Below are 26384 nucleotides of genomic sequence, written 5' to 3' on the forward strand. Positions count from 1 at the left end.
AAATTGTTTAAGGCAGGCATGATGGCCTATGCCTGTAGGACCAGCACTACTGAGGCAGAGACAGGATGATCCAGTGCAAACTTGAGGCCAGCCTGGTCTACATGATGAGTTAGCCAGTCAGGGCTACACAGAGAGACCCTGCCTTGAAAGAAAATAACAACAGGGTGCTAGAGATGGCACTTGCTGCTCTTGCAGAGGGCCCAGGTTCACTTTCTAGCACCCACATGGCGGGTCACAACAGTCTGTGACTCCAGTTTCAAGGATCTGGAGACCTCTTCCAGCCTACGTGGGCGCTAGACACCCAAGTGGTGCATAGACAGACATGCAGGCAGAACACCCAAACACATAAAATAAACTAAAAACATTTGTTTTAAAGGGTAAGGATGTTATGAGTTATTGTACATGGGAGGGGGAGGGGGGACCCGAGGGTATCTTGCGCATGCAGGGAAACATGCTGGGCATGACACATGGGCATGGTGGCAGCGGCCAGTAATTCACAACCCAGATGCTGCATCCATGTGAAGAGTTTGTTATAATAGAGAGATGAAGAGAAAGACAGGAAAGAGAGAGGCAGGGTAGAGAGAGAGAGAGGTCCAAGGTCCTTACGGGAAGAAAAGCAGAGGAGAGAGGAAGGGGAGGAGTTTCTCCTTAGAATGAGGCTTTCACGTCAGGACACAGGGTGGGATTTCAAGGGGCTGATCAGAATATTAACAAAAGAAACAACAGCAAAGAATTGTTTAAAAGAATACTGTAAAACTTTTTTTATGAACGTGGAAATGTGAGTAATATCTTGTTAAATTTTAAAATATGCATAGATACTTACATTTGGTCTGGTTCCTTTAAAAAGTTTTAAGTCAAACTGGCCTAGAAATTATAATTAAAAATTTGAAGAGCCAGGCAGATCTCTGTGAGTTCGAGGCCAGCCTGATCTACAAAGCAAGTTCCAGGACAGGCTCCAAAAACTACACAGAAAAACCCTGTCTCGAAAAACCAAAAAAAAAAAAAAAATTGAGATGAAAAAATTCAATCAACTGGCTAACCAGAGGCTCTGAGCGGGAGCAGGCTAGCCAGAGGCTCTGAGCGGGAGCAGGCTAGCCAGAGGCTCTGAGTGGGAGCAGGCTAGCCAGAGGCTCTGAGTGGGAGCAGGCTAGCCAGAGGCTCTGAGTGAGTGGGAGCAGGCTAGCCAGAGGCTCTGAGTGAGTGGGAGCAGGCTAGCCAGAGGCTGTCAGGAAGGGAGAAGAGAGCATGGAGGAAGTGTCTGTAGCAGAAATGAGCTTCAGAAAGCTTCAGGACCACAGAGTCCTGCTCTCTTGGTCTATTGGGAATGGCTCCCTAGCCTGCATCCCAGGGACCAGCAGGAGAGAAGCCTGGGAGTGGTCCAGATTGGGAGGACTGCCTTGAGCCCGAGGCTGGGCCCGGGGCAGACTGGCCTTAAGCTTATTCCTGACAATGGCCCGTTCTCTCTTTCTAACGCTCCCCACTCCCTAACTTTGCACTTTTGCCATTACAACCTCCTCATTTGTAGGGCTGGAGAGATAGTCTAGCGGTTGAGAGCACTTGTTCTTGCAGATAACCTGGGTTCGAATCTCAGCACCCATGTGGTGGCTCAGAACATCACCTGTCCCAGTCCTGGGGGTTCACCATGCACAGGCTTGGCGCACATACATGCATGTAGGCAGAACATTCACACACATGAAGTAAACGAAGTAAATCTAAAAATTAAAACAAAAGAACTTCTCATTTGAAAGCTGCTTTTTCTTATGCCAGAGCCTGAGCTGGAGGTAGTCCTCTCCCTAAAACAGCCTCCTCTCTCTTGCCCATCCCCAGTGTGAACCGCTTTTGCTCCTCGCTGTACATGTACAGTTTGTCAGCCATTAATTACACTTCAACAGAGCCAAAGGACAAAGCCCAGTGAGGCAGGTCTTGAACTTGACCCCTGTCCATCTGTACCCCTCAGCCTCTCAATCACTTTTTAACTTTCTCTAGTGTAAATAGTATGGGTGAGTAAGTGAGAGCAGAGGGTGCAGCCTGGGACTGGAGGGCAAGGACACCTAAGTCACAGACAGGTGAAGAGCGGCAGTCTGTCAAAGGGAAGGGATCTGGGGTGGCACCTACCAAGTCTAGGGACTGACTCAGAGGTTGAAGGTCAAGTCAAATTCTGAGTGTCCCATCATTTTGAAGAGGGTAGGCATTTTGGGTTTTACCATACTAAAGATTAATCATAAAATACTGTCTATCTGCTTAATTGGTGAAGGTTAAACTAGTTAGTTTATATAGCAGGTTTAGAATGAGGCCTGACCTGTTAGAGGTGTTCACTGTTTCAAATGAAGCTTATTTGGTGCTGACTAGCCATAGTGGAGAGGGGCTGGTATAATCCTCTGGTAAATGTGGATTTGGGTGGGTGATTGATGGCTTCAAGGTTATATTCTCTCCCTAAAACAGCATCATACTTCGTGTCTGCCTCCCCCCCCCATGCCATCTATCCCTTAATCTTTCCTGCAGCGCCTGGAACCCCTGCCAATTTCTCTGCATTCTTTTGCAAGACTGTCTTCCTGAAACCTCCTGTCGCCTAACGACAGAGAGGCACATATGCTGCGGCTTATGCTTCTATTTAGAGCTGAGGATTGAAAAGGGTGTGCTTGCACATGTGGACAAGCATTTGTATACGCATTTGTGTGGGTTTGTGGTTGTGAACACACACGTGCATGCATATGTGCTTGCAAAACCTGTATTGTTGTATGCTTACATTTGTATGTGTGCATATGATCTTCTGAATGACTGCCTGTGCATGAAGATGAGTTTGTGTTTAAATGTACATGCACACGTGTTAACAAGCATATATGCCTGTGGTGGTGTGTATTTGTGCTTGTGGTGTAGCAGCATACATTCATGTTCATCTAGAGTGGTGCCCAAATGTATATGTATGTGTTTTGTGCATTAGAGTGCTTACGGTGTGAGTTTGCCTCCCCTCCTGCCCCAGGAGGCACCAAGGCAAGTGCAAACTGCAAGGAACAAAGGAATCATCTACATAACTTAGCCTTTGATCTCTGCCACCCCTGAGTCCTCTTTGCTCTGACTCCAGCTGCCAAGCTGCTTTTCAGCCCACTAGACTCCACTTTTGAGCTTTGCCCTGTGGAAGCCTTGGCCTCTTCTTGCCAGCTTCTATGGCTAACAGGACCAAGGAAAGATGAGCATCCACTTAGCATGTATGGTAGATGAGGTGCCCATAGCAGGTTTCTTACATGCAAATCTTCAGTAAACCTTCAGAGTTGCTCTTGGTTGAGGTTTGAAGAAGTTAATCAAGGAATAAAGCCATTTACCTCAGTGATGCATCAAGATTGAACTGTGAATGCTAAACCCATTCTCTTTTTTTAATGAATTTTTAAATTATTATTAAGAGATTTTCTGTTCATTTTATATACCACAGATTTCCCTGTCCTCCCTCCTCCCACCCTCAGCCTTCCCCCTCCCCAACCCACCCTCCATTCCCACCTCCTCCAAGGCAAGGCCTCCCATGGGGAGTCAGCAGAGCCTGGTACATTCAGTTGAGGCAGGTCCTAGCCCCTCCCCCTGCACTAAGGCTGCACAAAGTGTCCCACCATAGGCACTGAGCTCCCAAATCCCACTGCCTGGGAACCCCCTAAACAGTTCAAGCTAAACAGCTGTCTCGCCTATCCAGAGGGCCTAGACCAGTACCATGGGGGCTCCTCAGCTATTCCACAGTCCACAGTTCATGTGTTTCCACTAGTTTGGCTAGTTGTCTTTTTCCCATCATGATCTCAATGTTCATTGCTCATACAATCCCTCCTTTCTCTCAGCGACTGGACTCCTGGAGCTTGCTGGCACCCGGCCGTGGATCTCTGTATCTGCTTCCATCAGTCACTGGATGAGGGCTCTATGATGGTAGTTAGGTGCTGTGGGCCGTAGGAATATATCATAAGAACTAGCTGGTTATGGCAAATTCACTACCCGGAGGGATCAGGAATTCCTCCAGAGGAAGCCAAATTCCAAGAAGTTTTTGGCTTGTTATATATCAGCTGTCTTCTGTTATGAAAATCATGTGTGCCTTCATAGTTTTCCCAGTTGACTTTTCCTTAAGAAGGGCTAACAGTGTGGACTGATCACTCTCTGGACAAACACATTCCAGGTATTTGGAGAACAGCCTCAGGAAAGGCTTTCTCTGGAATCAGATATCTCCCTTGGCCATTTTTAAGGACTAGCAGTAATAACAGTCCATATGCAAATCTCCTGATTTAAGATAAATTCCACGAGGAGACACCACCTAGGTCAGGAGGTGGACGTTAAGTGATAGCTTTGCACAGTTTAGCTCGGACCCTCCTTTCCTACAGCCTTACTAACTATAGACCTCTAACTCCTTACCTAACCACTTCTAGGAATGTTTAGATAACCTTGTGTGCTGACAGCTATGCTCAGCCAGAACCCCAGTTCAAGCCTCCCTGTAATTATCATCATTGGCAGCATCCGGCCAGGTCCATTCCCAATTGGAGGAAAGTACCTTATCAGAGATACCTCTGTACTCTCTAAGAACAGACTTAACCATCCAGGCTACCTGTTTGAGAAGGCCTGGCGGATGTGCCAATTAAGCTTTACTTCCTCCTTTCCCAAACCTTACCTCCAGTTCCAGATCTCCCTTTAACTATGACCAGAGGCATCTAGCTGTACACAGGTTGCCTAGCGACCGAGCACACTTTCCCCCACCCTGCAGAAAAATGGCAGATAGCTTGGACAGATATGAGCCACAGGAAAAAAGAAGACAGTTTTATTTTCTCCCACTGACCTAGCAACTTACAGATTCTTAACATTTTCTACCAATCATGTTTAAGACTATAGTTGAGCACATAAGAGCCCTTCTTAGATATTACCCAAATTTAGCCTTTAGTTAATTCATTTCCCCATTGGTCACTTCCCTTTGGGGTTGCAAGTGATAATTAATGGTTACTGCCTCCCTATGTGATTCTTATCACCCCTCCTTTTGACCCTGGAAGCCTGGCTTTGCTCTGCCAAGGGATTACTGCTTGTAAGTGTATATTTACTGGGACTTCCAGGACACAGGGGGATGGAGAAGAGAAAAGAGAATGGAAGAACTAGATGGGTAAGAACTTGCAAGGAACAAACTGAGATGGGGAAGAACTAGATTGAAGGACTAGAAGAGAGTACTAGAGGAATGAGATGGAAGATGAGGAAGAGCCAGATGGGGAAGTACTAGCTGGGTAAGAACAAGCTGAAGAAGACCTAGATGAGGCAGAATTAAGATGAGAGAATTAAGATAGAACTTAGATATGTGTAGAGAGAAATCAGGCAAGGAAGGAGCTAGGCATGAGAACAGAACTGAAGCTGCATAAACAGGATGTTATGCCAGAGGAATTAAAGCAAGTGGACTATAGAGCTCAGTGTGCTGAGATTCTATTTCCTGAAAATAGTCCTTGGCGTTAGTAGTTCTCTCTCCTGAGCCCCTGGGATGTATGATATTAAGACTGGTCCCTCTAATACTATACAAGAGTTAGGGTACTCAGCCATCTGATCACCAGAGTGGGCCAGTTCAGGCACCCTCTCCACTATTGCCAGTAGTCTATGGTGGTGTCATCCTTGTGGATCCCTGGGAACCTCCCTAGCACTCTGTTTCTCCCTAGTCCCATGATGTCTTCATTCATGGTATCTCTTTCCTTGCTCTCCCACTCTGTCCCTGTTTTAGTTCAAACCACCAGTTCCCCTGTGTTCTCATCCCCCATCCCTTGCCCTCCATTACCCCTCTCACCCCCAGTTTGCTCATATAGATCTTTTCTATTTCTCCTTCGCTGGGGTCCTCGCTGTAGCCAGTCTCCCTGGAGCTGTGGGTTGCAGTCTGTAAACCCATGCTCTTATACTGCAGCCAGAACTGCACTCAAATGCAGTGACCAAGGGAAGAGACATCCCACAGTTTGATGTGGGAGAAAAGAGGGTATAAGCTGGGAATCAGTGGGGTCTCCAGAGGAGCACACTTAGGGTTCACAGGACTGAAAAGTTTCAGGTGTCTAACGGTCCACAGGTACAATGGACAGTGCAGAGAAGAAAAAGCCTTACCTGTGATAACTCTGCAGAACCATGACTAAACCACATCAACACTAAGCCTCCGTTTCCTAATCTGTAAAATGTGTGTCACAATGTTTTCACAAGTTCATTTATACTGATGTTTGCTGATCTCTTACACACCTAATCAGTGCTATCTTGTGATGATTCTGTCAGATGTTTCCCAATATTGTCTCTATTTCACACACAAGCTGAGGCTTGCAGAGGTTGCATTGGTCAACTTAGAAATAAAACAAAACACAAACCTGGACACTAACTCTGAAGCCTTCACTGGACCTTCTAGGGGTTTTTTTGTTTTGTTTTGTTTTTTGAGACAGGGTTTCCTCTATGTAACAGCTCTGGCTGTCCTGGAACTAGCTTTGTAGAACAGGCTGGCCTTGAACTCACAGAGATCTGCCTGCCTGTGCCTCTCGAGTGCTGGGATTAAAGGTGTGTGCCACCACCACCCGGCATGTATGCCTTTTAAGTGTTTAAAAACTTTTAAATTATGTGTATGTGGTTGTGATGTGTGTGGGGGTGGGGGTATGTGCAGGCAAGTGCAGGTGCCCACAGAGGCCAGAGGCATCGGATCCTCTGTAACTGGAGTTACCAGTGGTGAGCTGTCTGATGTGGGTACTGCAAGTCAAACCTGGATCTTCTGGAAGATCAGTGAGGTCTCTTAACTGCCGAACAATCTCTCCAGCCTAGCCTTCCAGTTTTAAAATTTGGAGGCTGTAAAATATCAGAAAAAAATGGTAGATTTTTGTCTCCATTTGGGTTTTACTGCTGTGAAAAGACACCACGACCATGGCAACTCTTATAAAGGAAAATGTTTAGGGCTGGCTTACAGTTCAGAGGTTTAGTCCATGTGGTAGTTTGAATTAGCCCCCATAGGGAGTTGCACTATTAGGAGGTATGGCCTTGTTGAAGTAGGTATGTCCTTGTTGGAGGAAGTATGTCACTGTGTGGGTGGGCCTTGAGGTCTCCTATGCTCAAGCCACACTCAGTGTAGTAAATAGTTCACTCCCTATTGCCTGCAGACCAAGATGTAGGACTCTCAGCTCCTTTTCCAGCATAATGTCTACCTGCACACTGCCATGTCTTGCCATGATGATAATAGACTAAACCTCTGAAACTGTAAACTACTCCAATGAAATGTTTTCCTTTCTAAGAGTGGTCATGGTCATGGTGTCTCTTCACAGCAATCGAAGCCCTAAGACAGTCTATTACCATGACGGGAAGCATGGCAGCATGCAGGCAGACATGGTGCTGGAGAGGTAATGGAGAGTTTTACATCTGGATCCATAGGGAGCAATGTTGTTGAAAGTTTCTCAGTCCCCACTCCCCCCCTCCCCCCCCCAGGTCCAGACAAATCTCTCCCACCTGTGGTCCTGCAGCCGCCGATAAAATAATTACACAGAGGCTTATATTGATTACAAACTATATGGTCTATGGCTCCAGCTTATATTAGCTAGCTCTCTCAACTTAATTCAACCCATTCCTGTTCATCTATGTCTTGCCACGTGGCTTCATGGCTTACTGGTACTTTCACATCTTCTTTCTTGGGTAACTGGATCACTCACGTCTCCCTCTCACTCGGCCTTTCTTCTCTCTCTGTCTCTCTTGGATTTCCCACCTGGCTGTAAGCTTTCTTGTCATAGGCCAAAACAGCTTTATTTATTAGCCAATGGGAATAACACATATTCACAGTGTACAGAAAAACATCCCAGAGCACAGCAGGAACAGACAGTGAGCCACTAGGCCTGGCTTGAACTTTTGAAACCTCAAAGCCCATCCCTAGTGATACACCTACTCCAACAGGGCCATACCCCTAATAGTGCCACCTGCTATGATCTATGGGGGCCATTTTCATTCAGACCACACAGTATTAATAATAGCAGGTGGATAATGGTGAAACTGTTGTATTGATGACTGAGGGTGATATTAATTTATCAGGTGCCAAAATTAAGATAAATCACACACTTTTAGTAATTATTTATGTTTATTTTTATTTATTTATTTATTTTGAGACAGGGTCTAATGTAGCCTAGGTTGGCCTCAAACTCACTATGTAGCTGAGGACAATCTTGAACTTCTGATCCTTCTCTCTTTACTTCTTAAGTGTGGGGATCAGATGTGTACTACCATGCTTGATTGATGTAATACTAGAGGTCAAATCCAGGACTTTATGAATGCAAGACAAGTACTCTACCAACTGGGCTACATTCCCAGGCATAGTGCTTGTTTTTAGAACAAGAAATGCTATCCCCAGAGAGGATAGTGGCATATACTATTGGTTCCCTAAGAGAGTCAGAGCAGTCTCAAAGCCCAGCCACACTTCCCAGCTGTATGGCTTGGAGAGACCTACTTCACAGGGCCTCATTTCCTTATTTATAATACAGGGTAAGAATAGCCTCCCTTGCAGGGTGGTGGTGTTGCATGCCTTTTATCCCAGCAGGATGCAGAGGCAGGCAGATCTCTGTGAGTTCAAGGGCATCCTGGTCTACAGAGTGAGTTCCAGGACAGACAAGACTACATAGAGAAACCCTGTCTCAATCCCGACACACGTCAAAAAAAAAAAAAAAAAAAAAAGCCTTACTTAGTTCCTCAAAAGACGCAGCTACTATATGACCTAGCAATGTCACTTGTAGGTGTTCACCCAGGGGAACTGAAAACACATAAATAGAGCTGGCCACATGAGAACGTGAACTGAAATCTCTCTGTAGTATTTATTATTCACAACAGCCCCACAGCAAGAGCAGTCCAAGCCTCTCCCAATCGATGAATGGAAGAACAAAGTGTAGACTGTTCATAAAATAGAATATTATCCCGTCATAAAATGAATGAAGTATTGTGGAAACCACAGTGAGACACTGCTATGTATGTTCTGGGGTGGAGAACAGGCACTGGAGAGGTGGCTCAGGGGTTAAAGGCATTTATTGCATTTGCAGAGGACCCAGTTTGGTTCCCAGAACCCATTTGGTGTCCCACAACCATCCATGACTCCAGTTATAGAGGATCTAATGCTTTCTTCTGACCTCCATGGGCATCAGGCATGCATGTGGTACATATATACACATACAGGCAAATATATACATATACACAAATATATATACACATACATACACATATATAATATTTACTCATACACATGTAAAATGAAATAAATTTTTAAAAATTTAACAAATGGCAAATAGGGCTGGTGAGATGGCTCAGCGTCAGTCGCTCCATGTGAAGCCTGATGACTTGAATTCAATACTTTTGTCTTAGTTAGGGTTTTTATCGCTGTGAAGAGACACCATGACCGTGGCTACTCTTATATTTTTGGTTGTGAGCCTAGCCTTTAATGGCTGAGCCGTCTCTCCAGCCCAGACCGTGGCAACTCTTAGAAAGGAAAACATTTAATTAGGGTGACTTACATTTTCAGAGAATTAGTCCATTATCACCATGGTGGGACGTGGCAACATGCAGGCAGACATGGTGCTGGAGAAGGAGCTGAGAGTCCTACATCTTGATCCTCAGGCAACAGGAAGTGAACTGGGACGCTGGGCGTGGCTTGAGCATATATGAGACCTCAAGGCCTGCTTCCACAGTGACACACTTCCTCCACCAGGGCCATATGTACTTCAACCAGGCCACACCTCCTAATAGTGCCACTCCCTGTGAGATTATGGGGGCCGCTTACAGCCAAACGACCACAGTCTGGGACCTATGTGGTAGAAGAAAAGAACTGACTCCCGAAAGTTTTCTTCTGACTTCCATACATGTGCTGTGACATGTCCCCTAACACATACACATAAAATAAATAAAAGTGCAGCTTAAAATTTTAATAGAAAATAGCAGTGATGATGTGGGGACTACTGAGCCCTTCCTTACTCGATGCTGGTAGAAATACAACATGGTGAGGCCACTGAGAACCACTGTGGCAACACATTCAAGAAGTTACATGGAGCTACCACATGACCCAGGGACTCCAGAAGAATTAGAGCCAGAATGTGAACCATTATTCATAGCAGTATTATTTATAAGAGCTGAAAGGTCGAAAAGTCCCAAATATCTGTCAACAGATTAATGGAGATGCAAAATGTGGTCTATGCATGCCATGGAATAGGGAATGTGAGTTTGACACATGCCTCAACACAATGGGCCCAGAGAACATATGTTAAGGGAAAATAAGCCAGTGTAAATGAAATATATGACTCCACTTGATGAAGAGACAAAAAAATATGATAGAAGTTTCTAAGAGCAGAGGAGAGAGAAGAAGAGGGAGTCTCTATTTAATTGACACAGAATTAATATTGGAGACATTTTACAAAAATTTTTAGGTATTGCTGTGGTTTGGGTAACTGTCCCTCACATGCCCACAGGTTAAAGGCATAGTATAGGGATGTGGGGTTGCTACTAGAAGATGCTGGGAGCTGTAGGAGCAGCCTTGTGGGAGGTCCTTAGGTCACTGAGAATATGCCTGTGAATGAGGATTGTGGGACTGGCCACTGTTCCTTTCTCTTTGTTCCTGGCTCATGATGTAAGTAGTCAAATACTCTATCATGATGCATATGGCCTTATTACCATCTCAGAACAGCGGGGCTGCTAGATCCTGAGCCAGGACCTCCAAAACTGAGACAATAAACCTTTCCTCTCGATATGACAATATGAGTTATTTAATGCCACTGAATAATATGTTTATAAATAATTAAAATGATAATTACTTTACATCGTTTACTACAATAAAGAAAAGAAGGGGCTGGGAGATTGTTAAGTCCATAAAGCTCTTGCTCTGCAAGTGTAAAGATCTGAGCTTACCATCACTCGGGTAAAAAGCTAGGCATGGAGACACACTTGTCACCCCAGTGTTGGGGAAGCAGAGCTTGAAGGGTACCTGGGGCTCACCAGCCAGCCAAAGCTAGCTGAATTAGTCAGCTTCAGGTTAAATGAGAGACCTGTATGAAAAACTGAAGTGGAGCTGGGTGTGGTGGCGCACGCCTTTGATCCCAGCCCTTGGGAGGCAGAGGCAGGCAGATTTCTCTGAGTTCGAGGACAGCCTGATCTACAGAGCAAGTTCTGGGACAGCGAGGGCTACACAGAGAAACCCTGTCTCGAAACCTACCCCCCACAAAAGAAATTGAAATGGAGAAGGTGGTGGAGAAAGATACCTAACATACATGTACGTACATGTACTCATACCCAGAGAAATATGTGCACACACATGAACATGCACACACACAAACACATCTACCCAAAGGCAAATTAATTAATTAATTAATTAATTAATTAATAAACAAAGAATGTAAGCTAGGCATGGTGACTTATGTCTACAAATCCAGCATTTGGGAGGCTGAGGCAGGAGGATTGCCAATAGTTTCAAAACAGCTTGAGTTACATAGTGAGTTCCATATTAGCCTGTGATAGCTGTGAGAACTTTTCCCAAAAGACCCCAACCAGACAAAAAACCAACCAACCAACTAACCAAGCAAACAAACAGGACCTGATGGATGGGGTTCAGCTTAGTTGGTAGATGCTTGCCTAGCATGCTCCCAGCCTTGGATTAGATTCCTAATACCACATAAATCTAGCATGATGGCTCACGCCTGCAATCCCAGTACATGAGTGACGAGGCAGAAAGACCAGAAGTTAAGGTCGTCCTTGCATATTGAGTTTGAGGTCAGCCTTGGCTGCATGAGATCCTGTCTAAAACAAAACAAACCAACCAAACAATCCAACAAAACAAAGCCAAGCTTCAAATATTTATGGACTATGAAGGGCCTGGTTAGTGTCTCTGGACCACTCCTTCACAAGGGAGGATGGGGGGGATCTTGATTGACAATCTTTCTAAGACTACAAATGTAGAGGAATGAGAGATGATACCCAAGGAAAACCCTGAAGCAAGATAAGGAGTGCTTAGCAGCAAAATCCATCCATGTTGCTGCAAATGCCCTCACAGAGGTTCCTGGGAGTATCAGAGATGCTGCGCTCCCACAGTGAGTGTATAGAGCCTGAGGTCCCAGTTTCCAGTTTTCTCTGCCAGAAGCTTTAGATTTATATGGTCTTTGCCTTACGGGTTCAGAAAGTTTGAAAAAGGCAGCAGATGCCACATTAAGGGATCTGCACTTTGTTTGGTTCACAAGCATGGCACCCTCCCCCCAAGCTGCCTAGCTATGTGGCCATGGGCCACTTACCCAACATCTCCAGGCTTCAGCTTCTGTATATAAAACATGGAGCACATTTTGGGTTGTCCTGGGATTTAAATGAGATATTTTCAAAGTCCCTAGAATGGTGATAAATGCTCAGTAAGTCATAGCAGTTATTATATATATGATGAGGTTTAAAATCTCAACCTTGCCGACTGAGGGAAGATCGATAGGGATCACAAAGGCCATAGCACTTTGCACACAGGAAGAAAGAAAGCTGTGTCTCATAGATGCTTTCCTGGTTGCGATCACCACTGGTGATAAGGCTCGCCTACACTAGCACTACCATTTTTTATGGAAGTAAGAGATGTTAGATGTGCACATTTGTGATAAGATAAAGCCTGCTCCAGAAACATCAAGGATATGAGAAGGATGAGTCTTAAAACTGAGGATATGAAATATTGATAATTTACTGTTTCAAATAATTAAGAAACATTCTCCTACAGTCTATTACCAATTTCCCAAAACTTAGAACATGATATTGCTTACTTAATGCTAAAAAGGCACAGGGGATAATTTGATATTTCCTTGAAGCCTTAGAATTTCCTTGACGGCAAGGTCAGCAGTTTTGAAATACACTTTTGGATCTCTAGCTGAATGGTTCCCAACCCTGGCTACACATTAGCATCCACTTGGGAGCTTTTTAAAAATGCTGCTGCCTGGGTCCCATTTCAGGCCAATTAAATCTGAGTCTCCGGGGGAGGAGCCTGAGTGCTGGAATTTTTGAAGCTCCCCTGGGTAATTCGGATACAGAGTGTTTGAGAACCGTGTCTCTTAGCAGGGGCCTAATTTTCAGAGGGTGCCAAATGAGTGCAGAGGTGAGGCCAAGGATGTCCGCAGAGATTGGGCCACGGAGGGCATGGTAAGCCACAGAATGGAAGCATGACATCATCTTCCCTAAAGCTCTGAATGAAGTACTTACTCCAGTGGGAGTTTACATTTGAATGACTGTTCTGGTGATCTTCAGAGCTGAACTGAAGCTGGTAAAATTGGAGAAGCAGAACTTAGGGTGGAGGCCAAGTTGTATCAGTTGTCTTTGCCATGTAACAAAACAACCCTCAAACCTAGGTGCTTAAAGCAATGCTTTATTGTGCCTGGGGACTTTGTGTGTTGGCTGGGCAATTCTTTGTGAGGCTTTCCTATGCTCCTTCAACCAGCTCTGGCAGGTTGGCTGGGATCTGGAGTAGTGTGTTCTCTGCTTCTCTCTGAATGGTCTATCACTTTTCAGGCTCATCTCGGGGCAGTGTTCCATGAAGGTAGGTAACAACCTGCAAGGTCTCCTCAGGCCCACATGTTAGCAGTCATAAAATAGCCACTCAGCCAGTCAGTCAGGTCATGCATTCAACAGGTGGCTATTACATAGTCCTGCCTAGCAGACACTCCTCTAGGCACTGGGGAGAAAGTTGTGATGGACATCGATAGAGCAAGACTTTTGTGGGGCTGACAGATCTAGGGGTTTGTGGAAGCATGCAATAAAAAGCAAATAAATGCATCACATAAAATACAATTCATAAGTCCTTATGAAGGAACAGGAAGCACATAAGGGACCAAAGAGGTTTGTTTCAGGTGTGGCATTTATACTCAAAGGAGGGCTCTGAATAAATAAAAGCAGAGCAGAAGTCTGAATGCAGTGAGGGAGGGAGTCAAGTATGTTTGGAGGTAGAAAGGAAAATGTTCTGGGCAGAGAGAAGAAGTTCAAAGGCCCTATGGCAGAAGTATGAGGCATCTTCTGTTTGAGAAATAGCAAGGAGTCATTGTGTAGTCAGGGTACAGGGGAGAGAGAAAGTGAAAGATGATGAGGTGGGAGAGGCAGGAGTCCGAGTGTGTGGACTTTGCAAACCATAACAATGAGTCTGAATTGTATTTAAGTGTCTAGAGAGCCATTGGCAGGTGTGTGCAAGTCTGACCTTGATCTTGTGTTTCTAAAGTTCATTCTAGATGCTGGGATGATACAGATTGAAAGCAGGGGACCAACTAGGGGGTTGTTGCTTGGATAACATTTGTAGTAGGGGAAGTGGTGAACAAAGGTCAGGGTCTGGGTGTACTTGAGGGCAGAGGGAACAAAACTTCCTGAATTGCTGTGTGTAGTATGGAGAGGTGAGATTAGGCAAGATGAAGGTGTAGCACCTGGATGAAATGTGGAGCTCTTGACTCAGGTTCAGGTGGTGGCAGAGAGGGTAGGTAAGTAAGTACCCAAGTTTGGCTTTGGACATAGTAAATGTGAGATACCTGTTAGTGCTCCAAAGCAGGAAGCAGCAGGTCATGGAGCAGGAGCTATGTTGAGTGTGTGGACTGAAATTTGAGTGTTGGGGAAGAGAGCTGACTCAGCAGTAAAGAGACAATACTGCTCTAGTAGAGGACTGGAATTCGATTCCCAGCATCCACACTGGGCAGTTCACATTCAGTTTTAATTCCAGCTCCAGGATGATTAGATGATCTTGGCCTCTGTGGGCACTGCGCTCACATTTACACACACACACACACACACACACACACACACACACACACACACACACACAATTTAAAATGATAAAATAAAATTTAAGAAAGAAAGCTGAGTGGCTTAGTGGTTAAAGCACTTGTTACTTTAGTAGAAGACTGGGGCTCTGTTCCTAGCACCCACATGGCAGTTCACAGTCATCTCTTAGCTCCAGTTTCAAAGGCTCTAACGTCCTCTACTGGCCTCTGCAGGCATTGCATGCACAGGGTGTACAGACAAACTTGGAGGCAAAGTGCCCACCATATAAAATAATTTGTTTTTTTAAGACAGGGTTTTTTTTTTTTTTTTTTTTTTTTTTTTTTTTTTTTTTTTTTTGTGTAGCCCTGCCTGTCCTGGAACTCATTTTGTAGACTAGGCTGGCCTCGAACTCAGAGATCTATTGGCCTCTGCCTCCCAAGTGCTGAGATTAAAGGTGTGTGCCACCACTACCTGGCCAAAACAAATTTTTTAATAAAAAGGAAATTTGAGTGTAATCAACAATTATATCAAGTCATAGACAAAACCGACGACTCAGAAAGGACTTTGATAGTGGGGGAAATCCCCTAAGCCTGCTCCTTGGGTTATTTCAATATGCAGAGGTGGCGATGTGAGATCTGGCCCAGGCTAAGGAGTGGCCTGCAAGGTGGAAATCTTGAGGGGGCAGGGGTTGCATTGAGTCCTAAAAGTAAGAGTTTCCAAAAGAGAACAGGTGAGACTGATGGCATTGAATACTGCTGAGGAGCCAGGTAAACTGAGGCAGAGACAGAACTGGCCATTTCAAAATGGCAATGTGGATGGAATTCATATGATTAAATGGAGCAAAATAGATTGAGAGAATAAGGTAATTGCAGAGAAATGAGTCTGTGTAAGTATTTGTGCTTAGAAAGCACAGAATGGCTGGGTGGTGGTGGCGGCGGCGGCGGCGGCGCACGCCTTTAATCCCAGCAATTGGGAGGCAGAGCCAGGTGGATCTCTGTGAGTTTGAGGCCAGTCCTGTCTACAGAGTGAGATCCAGGACAGGCACCAAAACTACACACAGAAACCTTTTCTCAAAAAACCAAAACCAAACAAACAAAAGAAAGAAAGAAAGGAAGGAAGAAAGAACGAATGAACGAAAGAAAGAAAAAAAGCAAGCAAGCAAGCAAGCAAGCACAGAACGATTTGGGTTGGGGATGTAGCTCAGTTAGTTGGTTGGGCACTTGCTTAACATGCATGATAAACCCTGGGTTTAATCCAATATTACATAAACTGGGCATGGCAGCATATTCCTGTAATCCCAGCACTCAAGAGATGGGAAGGAGAAGAGAGTATTTGTACACTGGCAGAAATAATTTACTAGAAAGAGAAAATTATGGATTACAGATACAGCTTAGTGGTAGAGTACTTGCCTAGGTTTAATCTTCTTAATAAATAAATAATAAAAGAAAAAAGGATAGATAAAATTACCAATGATACAGGATGAGGACGGATAACTGCAGGAATTATGGGCTGGACTCAGGGGACAGGGTAGCAGCCTTAGGTAGCAGTGGCAACAGAGCTCCCATTGTCTGTAAATGGAGGCCAAGCTCAGGATGATGCAGTCACTTCTAGGATTAAAGCATGGAGACCCATCTCTTATCAGCATGCTCTCCTAGCACCCGCTCTGTGCCAGGAGAGGGGTTCGCAGATGACTCACCTAGTGTCCCTGACTGTTTGAGAGGCAGACCTGTAAACTGACAATTTCAGTACAGTGTGCCAAGCACAAATGTGTGGCCTACAGAGTGTTTTGAGGAGAGAGAGGACATGAGCAAGAGCCTGAAGTCAGAGAAGGCTGCACAGGCGTGACATTGGCACGAGGCTCAGGCAGGATCAGTTCACACCCTGCTTGCTGGAGGACAAGGTTATCCGGGGTGGAAGGAGAGCATGTGAGCACCTCAGAGACAAGATTTGCTGGCTGCTCTGCTCTCGGCTCCACCTGTGTCTTTTCTTCTTGGTCCCTTCTCTCAGGCTTCCTTACTTCAAGAGGATTTTTTCCTCTTGGAAAGTTTAATAAACTTCCGTTCAGCATGTACTGAGTCATGACAAAGGTGTGTTTCACACTTAAACAAATGTCTCAGATGTTATTTTTTGCACTTGAAGAACGAGCTATTTTTAAAAAAACTCAAACTCGTTGGAACTCAGCAAGGGCAATTTCTGTGACCTGTTTTGAAGAAGTGATCTTTGCAAAGGAGAACAGTGTCCAGGGGTTGGCAGGACCAGAGGACCTGGCAATGTTTTCCCTTAAATGTTTCAGAGAGTCACTGAGCAGCTTCACCTTTCTGAGTTGCTTGTTTGATCTTGCCTATCTGGTCTTCTGGAAAATTCCCAGGGAGTGCACAACAATTAGCCAATATCAGAATGAGAGGAGCCGAGGGCACGCTTTCTCAGGGGTAGACCAAGACAATGCCAGAGGAGACGGAGAGAAAGGGAGGGGCTTGAGAGATGTACATAGTGCTCAGTGGTTCAGCACTTGTCTACCATACCCTGTTTGGGAGAAAAAAATGTATTAAGTCATGGAGAAAAAGCATGTCTCTAGCTCTCTGAACAGATGAAGATAGGTTTCTTCTGTATCCCAGAATCTAATAAATATTTATATGTATAATTTAGCTATTATTTGGCTTAAAAGGGCTTATTGGGAAATATTATCATTTTACTATTTTTTTTTCTTTTTTGGGTTTTTCAAGATAGGGCTTCCCTGTGTTGTTTTGGTGCCTGTCCTGGATCTCGCTCTATAGACCAGACTGGCCTTGAACTCACAGAGATCCACCTGGCTCTGCCTCTTGAGTGCTGGGATTAAAGCTGTGTGCCACCACTGCCCAACCATTTTTACTATTTTCTACAGAGAAAATATTTTCCAGTTTCAAATAACCCTGGACTTTTGAATTATAACCTGTTTTCATGTAAAAAAAAGTCTGTATGATAAAAGAGAGAGAGAGAGAAAGAGAGAGACAGCATATCTCAATTGTTACGCCTGTCTGTGGGGCTTGTCTCCTTCCTGCCTGGGCATCATTACAATCCCCAATTTGAGTTCCATCTTCTACCCTTTTGAATCTAGGCCAGCTGGTGACTACTTAGACCACCTGAGCATAAAAGAGATGCTGGGTCAGTCCTAGGTTCATTTTTTTTTTTTTATGACTTTCCATATTTATTGCTGTGAGAAGCCCCAGATATCAGGAAGGGTCAGGCAAAAGTCATGCAATTTCAGATATATTTACTGAAAACAGCACATTCTCTCTCTCTCTCTCTCTCTCTCTCTCTCTCTCTCTCTCTCTCTCTCTCTCTCTCTCACACACACACACACACACACACACACACATTTATTTTGTTTTTATTTCTATGTGTGAGTGTGGATATGAATGCACAGAGGCCAAAAGAAAGCATTAGGTTCCCTGGAACTTGAGTTGCGGTTGTGAGCTGTCATGTGGGTTCTAGGACCTGAACCTAGGTCCTTTGCATGCACACCAAGTGCCCTTAACCACTGAGTCATTTTCCAGCCCCTCAAAATGTAATTTTTAGCCATGCAGTGGTGTCACATGCCTTTAATCCCAGCACTCTGGAGGCAAAGGCAGGCAGATCTCTGTTGAGTTTGAGACAAGTCTGGTCCATAGAGCTGGACAGCCAGGACTACACAAAGAAACCTTGTTTCAAAACAAAACAAAACAACAACAGCAACAAAACAAATTAACTTTCTTTTCTTTTAAAAGGAAAACTTTAAGGGACTTGCAAAATGGTTCAGTAGGTAAAGGTGTTCCTTGTCAAGCCTGATGACCTGAGTTTGAGTTCAGGATCCACATGGTTGAAAGACAGAACTGACTCACAGAAAAACTGTCCTCTGACCTTCATACTGCATGATCAGACACACAATAAACCAACAAAGCAAAGCAAACCTGCTGTGGGATGGCCTGTATGTCAAATGCTCTGATTGGTCAATAAATAAAACACTGATTGGCCAGTGGCCAGGCAGGAAGTATAGGCAGGACTAACAGAGAGGAGAACTGAGAGAACAGGAAGGCAGAAGGAGACACTGCCAGCTACCGCCATGACAAGCAGCATGTGAAGATGCTGGTAAGCCACGAGCCACGTGGCAAGGTATAGATTTATAGAAATGGATTAATTTAAGATATAAGAGCAGTTAGCAAGAAGCCTGCCATGGCCATACAGTTTGTAAGCAATATAAGTCTCTGTGTTTACTTAGTTGGGTCTAAGCAGCTGTGGGACTGGCTGGTAACAGAGATTGGTCCTGACTGTGGGCAAGGCAGGACAACTCTAGCTACACAAACCTCTCCAGTTTTTGTTAAATTTCCAAGACAGAACTTTCCTATTTAGTGGCACTCAGTGTAGAAGCCCAGTCTTGCGGCCATTATTTGTATAAAGAGGCTGCTGTGTTTCTCAGAGAATCTAAGAACATCTGTATACAGTCAGTGATGGGATGAGGTACAGGAAAACTCTCTGTAAACTACAGGGCATTCAATAAAAGACCATTGTTATTATTAGGCTTCTTCTCCTATAAATACTTAAGCTCCCTACCCCTACAAGCTGTTTTTTGCAGTGTGTGGATGAAATCCAGCTCTTGTTGCTCGCTAGGTAAGGACTCTAGCGCTGAGCCATTCACCTCAAACCCTTAAATGCAATAATAAACTTTTATGTAACAAGTTGGGGCCTTAGAAACAACAAGCTCAGTGAACTGTTTTGTTTGTTTGTTACTGATTTAAAAACAATGAACTTCTGGCTTCCTCTATATTCAAAGGTTTTTTTTTTTTTAGTTTGTGGAGACAGGGTTTCTCTGTGTAGCTTTCGGAGCCTGTCCTGGAACTCTCTTTGTAGACCAGGCTGGTCTCGAACTCACAGAGATCCGCCTGGCTCTGCCTCCTGAGTGCTGGGATTAAAAGTGTGCACCACCACAGTCTGGTCAAAGTCTTCTGTTATGTGTTATATTCTTCATCATAACCTCATTGTCCAGTCTTTGCCAGATGACAGCTCCCTTAAACTGATTCCTTATGCCTTTGAGAATGGCCTTGTTCAGCCCTTGAGTGCATCCTTGATTTCTAACTTGGCTGTACATCCCAGGTTCAGGCTTGGTTTATGTTATTTCCTGCTTATGTTGGTGGATAAACTGTTGCTCCAAAAGGGGCATGGTCCAGTTCTGTGTAATGGCATATAGAGCCTTCTTTGTAGACATGTTACAAATCTCACATAATGTTATGTTCATATTTGGGCCTGTGTTTGGCTTAGTGAATATTTAAAATTTATAAGACTTAATGATTTAAATATTTGCATGAATCATTTATGTGATTTCAAAGTCAAAGCTACCTTATATGTTTTGTTGAAAGAAACCTCATTTCCAATTCTTTTTCTTCCACACTATGAGTTTCTTCCAACAGAAAGAAAAACTTCCCTTAAAACAAACAAACAAAGCTGGGCGGTGGTGGCGCACGCCTTTAATCCCAGCACTCAGGAGGCAGAGCCAGGCGGATCTCTGTGAGTTTGAAGTCAGCCTGGTCTACAGAGTGAGATCCAGGACAGGCACCAAAACTATACAGAGAAACGCAGTCTTGAAAATACCTAAAACAAACAAACATACTAATGCTTAATAGGCTGATTTTAATTAAAACACACAAAAAAAAAACCAAGTCTCTTGGCAATACTCTTACAGTTAAAACCAGCAGGGGTTAGTTACACATCCAGCTGGCTTACAATGAGAGCAAATATTCTCTATGTGATTCCATACTGCATCCCATTCTACCCCACAACCACTTCTTTTGTAGAAGTCCTTATTGAAGGGAGGACAGTGTTGCAGAGTGGTCATGGGACTGAGGTAAAATGCAAGGAGACACCCAGGAAATGGGCCCAGAAATCCATCATTCCTTAGGAACCCTTTTAAAGTTTGACTATTTGCATTTTAGTCCAGAAGATTCCACTGTGCTGTTCTACAAGGGTTAGCAGCTTTGCTGGCTCTTACCTATTAAGTGCAAAGTGTAATAACCAATGATATCTAGACAATACTGGAAGGGAGATGCTGGATATAGTGCACATGCCTCTAGTCCCACCACGCAGGAGGCAGAGAAAAGTGGATCTCTGTGAGTTTGTTGCCAGTCTGGTCTACATAGGGAGTCCAGGCTAGCCAGGGCTACACAGTGAGACTTTTTAAAAAAGAAAAAGAAAAGAAAAGAAAAAAATGAAGGGAAGGAGGGACAGAATCATAGCCAGATAAGACTCACTTTTTAAAAAAAATTATTTTATTATTATTATTATTTTTTTTTTTTGAGTCAGGGTTTCTCTGTGTAGCTTTTGGATATTGTCCTGGAACTCACTTTGTAGATCTGGCTGGCCTTGAACTCATAGAGATTCATCTGCCTCTGCCTCCCCAGTGCTGGGGCCACCATTGCCCAGCCAAGACTCACTATTTAACATTAGACTGGCACTCTAGAATCTAGAGTCTAGATAATCACTTGGGTCCAAAATGAAGACTGAAAATTGAATTCTAGAAATACTTGACAGGGGATCTGGGGATTTATCTTAGGCTCATCTGAACTCAGTATGTAGCCCAGGCTACCTTTGAATTTGTGGCAATCCTCCTGCCTCAACTTCCCAAGGGCTTGGATTACAGGTGTGCACCACCATGCGCGGCTCTAATAAATGTATCCAGATGTTAGAACAAATTCTGGGAGAACTAGAGACTTCCTCATCCCAAGTCCCTGGTTTATTCTTGTAGATTCTTCTCTCTTGACATCCGTTTGAGATTTGTCATCCAAAAAAGGGCATGCAGACAGGTGTGGTGGTGCATGCCTTTAATTCCAGCACTTGGAAGGCAGAGGCAGGCATATTTCTAAGCTTGAGGCTAGCCTGGTCTACAGAGGGAGTTCCAGGATAGCCAGGGTTACACAGAAAGATTCTGTCTTGAAAAAAAAAAAGTAATGGGAATTTTTGTAACCCATTCATCCAACAGATAATATATGAATAATGCAAGACACTTCTCTAAGGGAATGTGAAGAGAAGAGAGAACAATAAATTCTGTTCACACAGGGCCTACTGTCTATGGCTTATTCAAGATCAGTGGCTAACGTAACTTCTACAAGTTCTACAAACTGACTTGGGTTTAGATTTAGGAGAAAGATTCAGCAGTTAGGAACAATTGACAGAAGCATAGCAGACATCCAAATAGGTCACAGGTAGCCACTGAATGATAGCCTGTAGTTCTGGATTCGTGGGGGTAGCTTCTAGATATTGTGCTGAATCTGGGTAGCAACATTTATTGGGATAGGAGGAAACCAAAGATGCTTGATGTCGTACAGTGTGTGCATAACACTGCATGACTTTTGAATACTTATGTAGGGGAAAGTTTACTATGTAATTATCTAGGAGTGACAGCTCATTCCAGTTTTCAAATGAATCAAGTCCATTCCAGCATGATTTACTATTCCAGGGAGGCAAATGCTATGCAAAGTGAATGAAGATTAGACCCTGTTTCCCCCCCTCCCCCCCGGACTGTACCAAGGGTTATTTACCATTTTGGAGCATCTTGTCAGCAACAGCAATCCTACCTTGGAATTGGAGGCTCCATTTGATTGGTCTGTCCTTGTTGCATTTGGGCCAGTGCTTCTCAAGCTGTAGCATGCACATGAATGGCCTGGAGATCTTGTTTCATTAAAAAACAAACAAACAAACAATAGAAGGGACTGTTTAATAATGGAAAATTTCCAGTAGAGAGTGACTGGCCACATTAAAGGAGGACAAGCTATGGAGTGATGTTCCTTAGGGAGTAGGAAAGGGGGGCAACCAGACACCAGAGAGAGACCGGGCTGTTGTTCAGTATCTGATTTTGTAAAAGAAGAGAAGGAAGACAGGGTGGTGGGGGAAGAAGAAGAGAGATGGCCAGACCAACTTGGGATGCCAGGACACGGGCTTGGAAGTGAGGTATGACTGTTACTGTTATTGCTTTGTTGTTATTGAGCTCTTGATCAGTGCTAACCTGCTTCTGGAGAGCTTTAACTGTGTCTAATGTTTCTCTGTTTTAAATTTTATCTCTCTTTTTTTTTTTTTTTTTTTTTGACAGGGTCTCATGTAGCCCAGGCTGGCCTGGAACTTGCTATATAACCAAGGATGACTTTGAACTTTTGATCTTTCTGCCTCCACCCCCCAAGTTCTGGGATTATAGACATAGGCTACATTGTTTGACTTTATGCAGTGCTGGAGATTGAACCCAGGGCTTTCTGTATGTGATTCGAGCACTCTACCCACTGAGGTATCCCCCAGCCCCACATTATATTTACTTTTAAATACATTAAATTTAAATGGCCACATCTATTGTAGGGACAGCACTGCTCTGGATATTTCTTCCCATGGCCACAGTGTCATCTTTCAGTGTACCAGAGTCCATCCACTCCTCCTTTCAAAACTACATCTATCTATCTCTATCTATCTATCTATCTATCTATCTATCTATCTATCTATCTATCTGTCTGTCTGTCTGTCTGTCTGTCTGTCTGTCTGTCTGTCTATCTATCTATCTATCTATCTATCTATCTATCTATCTATCTATCTGTCTATCTGTCTACCTATTTATTTGTGTCAGATCAATGAGGACTGGGACAGCATAACTGTTTTCTTTCTTTTTTAAATCTCTAGGGACTTCCACATATAAGATCTCTGTTAATGTTTGTTCTAAGAATGGCTGAAACAGGCAATGCTGGCCTTTGAAGTTAGATGTGATTTCTAAATAGGCTAAGCTTTAAGATGTTACCATGTCAACTATCTCCCCACTGTTTATAATAATGGAAATACTGGGAAGGATGTAATACCCATTATAGGGAGTGTAGTTTAATTAAATGATGCATAAAATACATTATAGCCAGTTGGTGGTGGTGCATACCTTTGATCCCAGTACTTGGGAAGCAGAGGCAGGTGGATGTCTGAGTTTGATGCTAGTCTGGTCTACAGAGAGAGTTCCAGGATAGCCAGGGCTATGCAGAGAAATTCTGTCTTGAAAAACCAAAACCAAAACCAAACAAACAAACAAAATAAAAACAAAAAACAAAAAAAGAAAGAAAGGAAAAAAAAAACGTACAGTATTACGCAGAAAAATACAAGAAGAGCATACAAACAAAAGGATGTATTCAGCTAGATGTGGCAGTACCTGCCCCTCATCCCAGCACTTGGAGGCAGCGGCAGGTGGTTTTCTGTGAGTTCAGGCCAGCTAGAATTACATAGTGAGACTCTGTATTAAAAACAATAAAAAGTCAGGTTGTGGTGGCACATGCCTTTAATCCCAGCACTCCAGAGGCAGAGGCAGGCAGATCTCTGAGTTTGAGGCCAGCCTATTCTACAGAGTGAGATCCAGGACAGGTGCCAAAACTACGCAGAGATTTGAAAAAGCAAGCAAGCAAACAACAACAACAAAACAAACAATAAAAAAGCTGGGCAGTGGTGGTGCACGCCTTTGATCCCAGCACTCAGGAGGCAGAGACAGGCAGATCTCTGTGAGTTCGTGAGTTCAAGGCCAGCCTGGTCTGCAGAGCCAGTCCCAGGATAGGCTCCAATGCTACACAGAGAAACCCTGTCTTGAAACAAACAAACAAACAAACAAACCAAACCCCCCAAACCCCAAAAAATAATAAAAACGATTTATTTACTTTGTACTAAATGAAAAATGTCAATTTAGACAGTATACAATAATCTTACTTTGTAAAAGATATATATTAAGCCAGATATGCATTTGGGAGTCTGAGGCATGAGGATTACCCATGAGTTTGAGGCCAGCCTGTGCTACAGAGTGAAAACCTAACTCAAGCAACAACAATATATATTTATATGCACAGAAAAAGATTGGACCAATTTAGTGAATGGTTATATTAACAGTGACCATTACCACTGGATGGGATAAGCAGGTAATGCTTTTGTTCTTTTTTCATAAATGGTGGATTTCTTTCTTTCACTTTCTGAGAGAGTGTCTTATTAGCCCAGACTAGTTTTGAACTCTCTATATAACTGAGGATGATCTTGAACTTCTCAATCCTCTGCTCTGCCTTCCCAGTCCTGGGTTTACAGGCATGTACTGTCACTGCTGGTTTATGTAGCACTGACCTGGAGCTGGGGGCTTCATGTATTCTAGGCAAGCACTGTACCAACTGAGCTACATCTCTAGCCCTGATTTCATTATGCTTACCTAGTACGAATGAGGGTTGGGGATTTAGCTCAGTGGTAGAGCGCTTGCCTAGCAAGCCCAAGGCCCTGGGTTCAGTCCTCAGGTGTGAAAAAAAAAAAAAAAAAAGATGAGCACCTAGTATGAATGAGGCTGAGTTCAATTCCTGGTACCACAGGGAAAAAATTGTATCACACATAAGTGTATATATGAGACAGAAAATAGATTAGTGACTGGGAATAGGGAAGGAGACAGAAGGAATTTATGAGAATCCATAAAAATATCCCAAGTATTCGGAAACTGACTTATGTTAAGCCAGTAGTTGTGGCTCATACCGGTAACCTCAGCATTTGGGAGCCTGAGACAGAAGGATCTTCAGAACAAGGCCAGCCTGGGTTATATAATGAGACTTTGTCTCAAACAATGAAATCAAACCAAAATAAAAAAACTACCCCCCTAGCCACCCTCAAAGTAATAATAAAGAATTATGGTTGAGATGCATGTTTTTATGATGTGCAGATATCCTTTAAACTGTTAAGGAATTACACATGTGTTTGTATTCTTCAAAAGTTTAAAGCAGGGCCTAAAGAGATGCTCAGTGGTTAAGAACAGTGCTGCTCTTGCAGAGGATTGAGTTTGGTTCCCAGCAACCACATTGGGTGGCTCACAACTGCTTATAATTCTAACTCCAAGGGATCTGACATGTCTGGTCTTTATGGGAACCTCCACTCATGTGCACATACCCACACGTAGTCATATATACATACATACATGTAATTTTAAAATGTATACTTAAAAATTCAAGCAATGTGGAAGTAAAGTCCTCCATTTTCACATCCAATTCTATTTTCTAGGCAAACCCAGAAGTGATTGATGTTTAATAACTTTCTGATGTTTTTTCTTTTTTCTTTTATTTGAGACAGGGTTTCTCTGTGCAGCTTTGCGCCTTTCCTGGAACTCACTTTGGAGACCAGGCTGGCCTCGAACTCACAGAGATCCGCCTGTCTCTGCCTCCCGAGTGCTGGGATCAAAGGCGTGCGCCACCACTGCCCTGCTTGCTTGCTTTATTTTTTACATTTTTATTTTTTATTTTTGTGCTGTCATGTACTAGTGTAGGCACACGTGGCCAGCATTTCTGTGGAAGTAGGTTAGAGGATAACTTGTGGGCTTCTTTTCTTATACCATGTAGCTTCTGGGATTTAACTCAGGTTTGTCAGGCTGGGCAGCAAACACTTTTACCTGCTGAGCCATGTAGCCTAGTCTCATTTGCTCATTTTTGTTATGAATGTTTGGAGTTGTAAGCCCAATAAAAATCAAAATAAGAGATACTACTGAATCCTTAATGACATATACTCTTCCTATTTAAAAAAAAGTAATACAATTTCTAAGTGTTGGATTTCTAAGGGCCGAATACCTTAAATGTAGTCTCATTGACTCTTTGTAACAGTGTTCCGAGGTATGCAGAATTATGTGTGATTTGACAGAGGAGAGCACA

General features: G+C 43.6%; 2 protein-coding genes across 3 annotated transcripts in view; one reads left to right on the forward strand and one right to left on the reverse strand.

The window, feature by feature from the left end:
- Strbp (spermatid perinuclear RNA binding protein) overlaps window positions 1-26384 on the forward strand; it is a 181166-nt gene that overhangs the window by 12804 nt on the left and 141978 nt on the right. The window lies entirely within an intron of this gene.
- The window catches only part of LOC121828560 (uncharacterized), a 54340-nt gene continuing 36005 nt past the window's right edge, over window positions 8050-26384 (reverse strand). Inside the window, exons 3-4 of the mRNA XM_076568758.1 lie at window positions 22293-22386; window positions 8050-17235 (exon numbers count right to left, since the gene is read on the reverse strand). The gene's annotated coding sequence lies outside the window, so the exon portion shown is untranslated. The remainder of the gene's footprint in view (window positions 17236-22292; window positions 22387-26384) is intronic.

This window comes from Peromyscus maniculatus, chromosome 4 (genome assembly GCF_049852395.1).
Source record: "Peromyscus maniculatus bairdii isolate BWxNUB_F1_BW_parent chromosome 4, HU_Pman_BW_mat_3.1, whole genome shotgun sequence".
Taxonomy (NCBI): Eukaryota; Metazoa; Chordata; class Mammalia; order Rodentia; family Cricetidae; genus Peromyscus; species Peromyscus maniculatus.